Here is a 7,903-nt window from a genome sequence, read left to right as displayed (position 1 = left end):
TGGCCTACTTCCTAAATTTTAGGGCTCGTTAGGAATTATTGTCAGCGGGCCACTTTGCATACTTCGGTGGTCCTGACGTTTTCAAACTAGGCTGCGCGCTATGATTGGTCCAATGCTGGGCACGCGAACTTGATGACATCACGACCCTGTCAAACGCATTCACAGATCGCGGGGAGTCCTCATACCCCTGTTGGCGCAGTAGAGCAGCGTTTACGCAAATCGCCACTCCCCTGCAGGTGGCTGTTGGGAACTTGATGACGTCATGACCCTGTCAAACGCATTCATAGATCGCGGGGAGTCCTCATACCCCCATTGGCGCAGTAATGCAGCGGTTACGCGATGCGCCACTCCCCCAGGTGGCTGTTGCGAACCCATCCACCGGAGGAGCTTGTGAGAGCCACATTGCTCTTCCCGATATCCCGGAAGGCTCATGCGCAGCTCCATGGTGGGCAAGTGTCACCTCCATTGAATTTGACAACGGTGGGCAGTTTGCTCGCAATCCGTTAGGCAGGTTGCCACTTTTTACGACAAGCAGTTTTTAAAGACGTCATAACGTCACGTGATTTCTTTAGACCAATTAGGACATTTCATGGAGAATTTGAAATTTCTCGCTGCTCTACGATTGGTCAATTGGTATCACGGGGTGGTGGTAGCCGTTTATTAGTGAAGGAAAACAATGTTGCCGGCCGCGGGAATTGCTATCTAATATCTTAAGCACCCGAGCTGCAGCCGGCGGAGCGGGAAGGGAAAGGATAGCGAGGAGAACAGAGGGGAGCGACAGCAAGAAAGGAAGAGGGAAAGCTTTGTGCACTATTTACAAAGTACAAAAGTAATCAAATACCCGCCGCTTGCGCGCAAATGTTCAAGCTTTGTCCGAAAGTAAGTGCGCGCGAGAGGCCACTGTGCACTATAACCTGGAAAGGTTGAAATAATCTGCACATACATAGCCGCGCGAGCGACACATGCACTAGCGGCCAGGGTGGGGCGCCCGGCCGCGTACCGTCCGAGGTAGCACCCACGGAGCGTTCATGCCATGCGTGCACCACCTGGCAAAGAGCAAGTGGAAAGTCAAGCCCCCCCCAGTCGATGAACGCATAGAGGCTCATCACTGTTCTGCCACAAGTGCGCGCACTGCCGCGCGGCCACAGGAACGCCTCGAGACTGTCCGGGATGATTCCCAGCGCCCTGTAGGCCGCGAGCATCTTGCAACGCGGCACTGCAGAAGCGGTACAGCGAAGGAGCATGTGCTCGGATGTCTCCACTGCGCCGCAGTCACCGCATGCGTCGCTCGACTAAAGTCCGTGGCTCACCAGTCTTTCCCTGGGCTACACCCAGCCGACGAGCACTCGGATACGACGACAAAAATGCGTTCTCCTCGCGCGTTGCGAGGATCCGGAACGGAGGCAGTCGTAGATTGATTTATATATTAACAAAAAGACTGCTGGATTTATTGCAAAGCCTTAAGCAGGAGTGCACTTTACAATACACTTAAAAAGAAAACCTCCTTGTAGTACATGCTATTCAGTACACAATGCAGAAGAAATGAACGAGGAAAAGAAACAACATTATATAATATTAGACGACACCTCGCGTCAAAATGAGCGCTGGAGAAAGAAAGAAAAAAAATGTTGAATGCTGCAAAATTGATATGAATTCCTAAGCAAGGCCGTAAACAACTCTACAGTAAAAGCCTCTACAATATTTGCTTTCAGGACATTCCATTCCCGCACAGTACGGCGGAAGAAAGAATTCTTATATATTTCAGTGCGGCATAAGTACTCCACTTTTAAAGAATGGTAGGATCGTGTTTGAACGACCCGGGACGACCTCAGTGCTGTTAATTCTTAACTTGTTGCGAACAATCAAAAACATGCACTTAAGCCTCTCGCGGTATCTCCTGGGCTGCAGACTCCAAATTTCCTTTCTCAAGTAGCATGATTGGGGACGCCTGCCAGCTGTATGAGTTATAAATAAATCGCACTGACTTTTTTTAAAATATTTTCGAGTGTTTAAATGTTTTCCTTGGTATAAGGGTCCCACACAACAGAGGCATATTCTAAAACAGGTCGGATAAAGGTTTTGTATGCTAGTAACCTAATTTCCTGCGTGGAGTACCGGAGAGACCTTCTCAAAAAGCCAAGTTTTTTCATAGCTTTTCTTTGAATATTAGAAATGTGTTTCTTCCACCGTAGATCAGAGCTAATCGTTAATTCCAAGTACTAGCTGTCCACGGTAGACAGAGGACGACTATTAATAGTATAGGCAAAACTTAATGGCTGCTTCTTCCGCGTGATATACACTGAAACTGTTTTTTAGTATTAATGCTCATCTGCCACGTGGAGAACCAATCATGAATTTTAGCCAAGGCGTCAATAAGAAAAAGCTGGTCAGCAGGCGTTCGTATTTCATGATATAATACGCAATCGTTGGCAAACAGCTTGATTTTGACAGGAATTTCTTTAACAATGTCATTTATAAAAATTAAAAAGATCACCGCACGCACGTCTTCCAGGGCGAGCGGTTCGTCGCTGGGAGGAAGCTGATGTGCGGCTGTGGCGAGCTCGTCGGCTTGCTCGTTGCCGCGGATGCCGCAGTGACCGGGCACCCACTGCACGCGAATACTGCAACTACGCTCCGCGAGACGCTACGTCACGTTGGCGAAAGCAACCCCGTCGATAGTCCGACGCTCCGGCGCAGCCGACGAAACCGGCGGCTGCCAAAGCGCCGCGAGGGCCCCGGCGTAGACCCAAAATGCATCGCGAGGAGAAAAATGGCGGATGCCAGCGCGAGCGGCGTGAGTGGCGCGAGCTGCCCAAACATCGAAAATGAGCCGGATATCGTGGTGGAACGGTTTATTGAAGCGATAAGACAACATCCCTGTGTATAAGACACAAAACGGCTCGATTTTAGAGACAACCAGCGAAAACAGAACGCATAGGAACAAATAAGACGAAGCACCGGTCTCTCCACGGGTGAGTTGTTCCCGACTGCTGTGCTCGGCTTCACTTGTACCTTTCTCAGCCGAAGCATTCCACTCGCCGCATGTATCGTAATGTCTGACCGATTTTTTTTTTGTCCCTCGTTTTCGATGTAGTCGAAGAATGCCACAAGTTGTGGAAGAAGCTCCGGGACCGCTTCACCCGGGAGCTAAAATCCATCGAGCTCGCTACGAGGAGCGGCAGCGCCTACGTTGCGAGGCAGTCATGGCAGTTTGCCGAAGCAATGTTTTTTCTACAATAACTGTGGTCGTTCAAGAAAGTGAGTTCTTTTGCTTTGTTTTGGAATGTTTGTTTTCACGGTTCGAGGTACGTGGAGTTCTGAGCGTGAAAAGTGTTCAATGCACGGCATGAATCGGGTGCTACGTTCACGCGCAGGTTGTTCACTGAGCCTCCTTCGTTAATTTTTTTTACCGTAATTTTACCTTCTGTACGGGGGCACACCTTGTTCATACTTGCCTCCTTCGTTAATTTATGCTTTTTTACCTTGACGTTCCCCTTCTGTGAGAGAGGATTTAGTATCAGTTTTTTTTTTCATGTAACTGCCTATGAACTGCTGCGCTTTATCACGTTAGCATGGCCTTAGAAGAAGATCCTGGAGGAGCCTGTACAAAATTGCTCGTGTTTTTTTTAAATGCTTCACGGCTTTTGTGTGGCTATGAATATATCAAAATGAGATCAACTTTTTACCAGCTTCAAAACGTACAGCAATATCAAACATGCAATAAAAAGTTGGCGGGCGGTCAGACGTCTGTAGCAAAAATTTCTGTAGATCATTATGCTTCCGATTGTGCATTTGTGTTATGTGTTTTAGCGTTTGTGATCTCATGGGTTCGGGTGAGCTGCATTCTTAGAACTCGCGGGTATTATGTTTTGGGCTAGTATGTGTGTTGGCTTTTTGTCATTTTTTATGGCTTTACTGCTTGTGCTGAGGGTAGGCTGAGGGTTGGGAACGGTTAGTGGGCAGCCCCCTGCCTAGGATATAGGTCGGAGATGTAGCTCCTGCTTTTGGAAGGTAGAAGATTTGCTCACCGAAACTTCCCGGCAACATGAGCATTTTCGCTCTGTGAAACTATGTGGATAATTGGAGCACATGGTTCAGCATTTTGCTTAGAGGAATGGCACTACTCACAGGCGTGAATAAGAAGGCATGATAAATGCATGGGCCTTGAATTTCAACTGAATTTCAAACATCAGTGCAAGTCAGAGCTCGTGTCCTTTTCTTTTTCTTCGTCCGTGTGCGTAACGCTCTTACACTCGACAAGGCACAGGTGCTCTGTTAGCAGTAAAGTAAAAAAATGTGAAACGACAAGACTGAACTTATTGGAGTAAACCCTGTTTCAGGATTACCTGCAGCGTGTGCTTAAGGGCCCTGCCAGGAGGTGATTACATCCCCTCAACAGCAGAACAAATTTTCAACAGTATGCAAGGTGATGATTTGGCAGCACCGCCAATGTTGATGAAGAGCTGGAGCCCGCAGCAGCTAGTCCTGGTCAGCCTGCCAGGCAGGAAGACTCCACAGTGAGGGAGCCACCATCGAAACGGTCCAAAAAAGCGTCCAGTTGCGATCACTTCGAGCAGCAGCTCCTTTCCCAGCTGGGCAAGAACACCGAAAATGAGACTTTCGCGCAATCAGTTGGCATGAGCCTTGACAGGATGCCAAAGAGAATCGCCTCTCGCTTGAAGGTTAGAATAATGGAGCTAATAGCTGAATATGACGAGTCTGAGGCTTAATTTTAAGATATACTTTTTGAAGTGTAGGTGACAGCAAATATATCATCTGCACTATGTTTCTTTTCATAACCTAGAGGGCACTGCCATTTCATTTTTTGCATTGCCTGCCATGCAGTGCAATTTCCTAACATCGTTGTGTTCGCGTTCCTATTTTCTGAGTACACTACAAAGCTGTGATATATCTGTTGTTAGACTGTTGAATAGTTTCATTGCAAGTATTGTAAGCTTCAATGTGGTTAATAGTCTCCTACCTCTTTCACCACTTCGTTGTTTCACAATTCAAGCTGTGTGCATTGTCATGGTAATTCGTCTTTCAACTTTTACGAGTAATTTTTCAACATTTACAAACGATTTCATGATTATAACTTGCACCATTGCTAATTTATTGCTAATTTATACATGAATCACGTTGAGCAATAGTTGTATGCCACCTTCGTGTGTTCAAACAAAATATTTCACATGAAAACAACAAACATGAAGACAAAACAAACTTAGCGTGGTGTACTTGCACAAAAGCAGAAGTACAAAATGTTTCGTGTATTTTTTGACATCCGTGGGATATGTTCAATTACAATCCACTCGAAAGTCCTTTACGAAGTGGTCACCAGATATCAAAATAAACTTTTATACATTTTAGCTGGCATCGGATGTTCTTGTTTTGCCCGAAAAATGGAGTCAACAGCTTCACGCTAGCCATCAACACCGCCTTACAACTTTCAGTTGCCATGGTTATTATTATGGTTGCCACCCGCCTTCCTGGGCATTGTCACCAGTGACGCGGTCACCGTAATCATGTGGGCAATATGCCTTGTCAGCCAGGAGAAAGTTGTGCAGGCAAACCGCCGCACCTACCATGGCTGTGAGCAACTCAATGTCGCCACTCACTGTCCCAGGGAACCAGCGCCAACGGGAAACCAATATTCCGAAAGCGTTCTCCACGAAACGGCGCGCCCTTGACAGCCTATAGTTAAATACTCGTTTTGTCTCGTTTAGCTGTCTTCCGGGGTAAGGGCGCATTAAATAGGGCCGCAGGGGAAATGCTGCGTCGCCCACAATGCACAGTGGCCACCCGTTATGACCTGAAGGCAAGCTGAGGGTATTGTTCACGAAGCTCTTTCTGATTGGGCTTTTTCGAAAGAAAGAGCCATAAGAAAGTCTGCCCTGAGCACCAATATCCACTAGCAGAAAGCGATAATTTGCATCTGACACTGCCAACATCAGCAATAAGTAGAAAACCTTATAATTGTAGAACTCTGAACCACTGTCAGTAGGGCAAGTAATTGCGAATTGCTTCCCATCTATGCACCCTACACAATTGGGAAAGTTCCACTTCGTGGCGAACTCACATCCGAGGCGCACCAGCGCAGCGCCTACGCGTACCAGCGTACGCCGGAGCCGGACTGCGCATGCGCGACGCGCCGACGCGAGCTGGCGCTGGCGCTTGGCAAATATCTGTCCATGTCAGATATTCGCGCCTCGCTCGCGCCGGCGCCGGAAGTGACTCGCTGGTTTGCGGTCGGTGTAACCAATCAGAGAACGTAGTTCTCTCGGCATCCGGTACGGCCCTTCGCGCCGTTTGCTTCGCCGAGCCGAGCTGAACGCGGTAGCCGCGACAGGCCATCGAGTTGCATGTGTTTTTCGACGCTTGTCGCGGTGCGGCGCTGGGCGCGTAAGCGCTGCGCTGGTGCGCCTCCGATGTGTCCATGGAGATGGGCCTTAAACGCGCTTTCAATGCGCTCTCGTAACGCGCACAGCAACGGGGTGCCACGGCCGGGAGTCTGCAGGCGGCTAAGGGCGGCACGGAGATCACACAGCAGAGCATACCTGGGTGGCGGCGGAGTAAGGGCGAGCACAAGGGGAAAGCCCAGGTGATCTCAATGGTGTTATTAGAAAATTGAACAATGTGAAAGGGGGTTTCTGCACAAATGGTACAGGGCGTGGTGTTCACGGCAGGCGACACAAAGCGGCCAGCAGAACGGCGGGCAGCGCAGAAGACGGCCAGTCCGACTCAAGCGATCTCGTGCAGCGCGGCGGCACTTCGTCTTTTAGCGACGCTTCGTCGTCGTCGGCGCTCTGGCAGCGATCGGCCTAGGCGGTATCAGGCGCGGCCGTCGTGGTTCGCTACAATTGCCCCGGGAACGAAGAGGAGCCACCCTGGCGACTTATGGCGAGGGCAAAAGGAGCGGATCGTAGTAAATCTTCAGGCGGCTGACGTGGACGGTTTCCCGACCGCGATGGCGCAGGTCCGAAGAGGGGTTGAGCGGCTCCACGACGTAGTTGACTGGCGACGTCTGCTGGACGACGCGATAGGCCCGTGGTATTCTGTGCGAAATTTAGATGACAAGCCGGGTGGTGTGCCGGGAACCCATAGCCAAACTAGGGATCCAACCGGAAAAACGTGTTGCCTGCTAACGTTATCGTGGCGATGCTTTTGGCGGCCTTGGGATTCGGAGGTAAAAGAGCGCGCCAACTGGCGGCAGTCTTCTGCATGCTTTGCGACTTCGGAGAGAGGCGTCCACTCGCAGGCGTCAGGATTATAAGGTAATATGGTGTCCATCGTGGACGACGGCTCACGCCCATACAGAAGGAAGAAAGGGGTAAAGCCGGTGGTGGACTGCGTGGCGGTGTTGTACGCGTATGTCACGAAAGGGAGGACGGCATCCCAGTTGGTCTGATCTGCTGCGACGTACATCGTGAGCATGTCTCCGAGAGTACGGTTGAAGCGCTCGGTCAGCCCGTTAGTTTGAGGATGGTAGGCAGTGGTGGTCCGATGTACGATGCGACATTCGGCAAGCAGTGCTTCAACGACTTGAGAAAGGAAGGCGCGGCCTCTGTCACTGAGCAGCTCGCGCGGCGCGCCGTGACGAAGAACAAAATGGTGCAGCAGGAACGTAGCAACTTCGCGGCTTGTTGCAGCAGGAAGGGCGGCTGTCTCGGCATACCGGGTGAGGTGGTCGACGCCGACGATAATCCAGCGGTTCCCAGAGACCGTACAGGGAAGCGGTCCGTAAAGGTCAACGCCAACGCGATCAAAAGGACGTGCTGGGCATGGGAGTGGTTGTAAGGGGCCGGTCACTCGGGGAGTGGAAGTCTTCCGCCGCTGACAGGCGATGCACGATCGGACGTATTTTCGAATATAGGCGTACATGCCGCGCCAATAGTAGCGCTGAGAA

The 7,903-nt window shown here is 50.1% G+C and overlaps 1 pseudogene; it reads left to right on the top strand.

Annotated features, from left to right (window-relative positions):
• Window positions 1-2,770: 2,770 nt before the first annotated feature.
• On the top strand, window positions 2,771-4,853 carry LOC149354684 (uncharacterized; annotated as a pseudogene).
• Window positions 4,854-7,903: the final 3,050 nt, after the last annotated feature.

This window comes from Amblyomma mixtum, chromosome 3 (assembly GCF_055824585.1).
Source record: "Amblyomma mixtum isolate Tamu chromosome 3, ASM5582458v1, whole genome shotgun sequence".
Lineage (NCBI taxonomy): Eukaryota > Metazoa > Arthropoda > Arachnida > Ixodida > Ixodidae > Amblyomma > Amblyomma mixtum.
The sequence above is the reverse complement of the archived record's forward strand: the minus strand, read 5'-3'. Positions and strand labels throughout refer to the sequence as shown.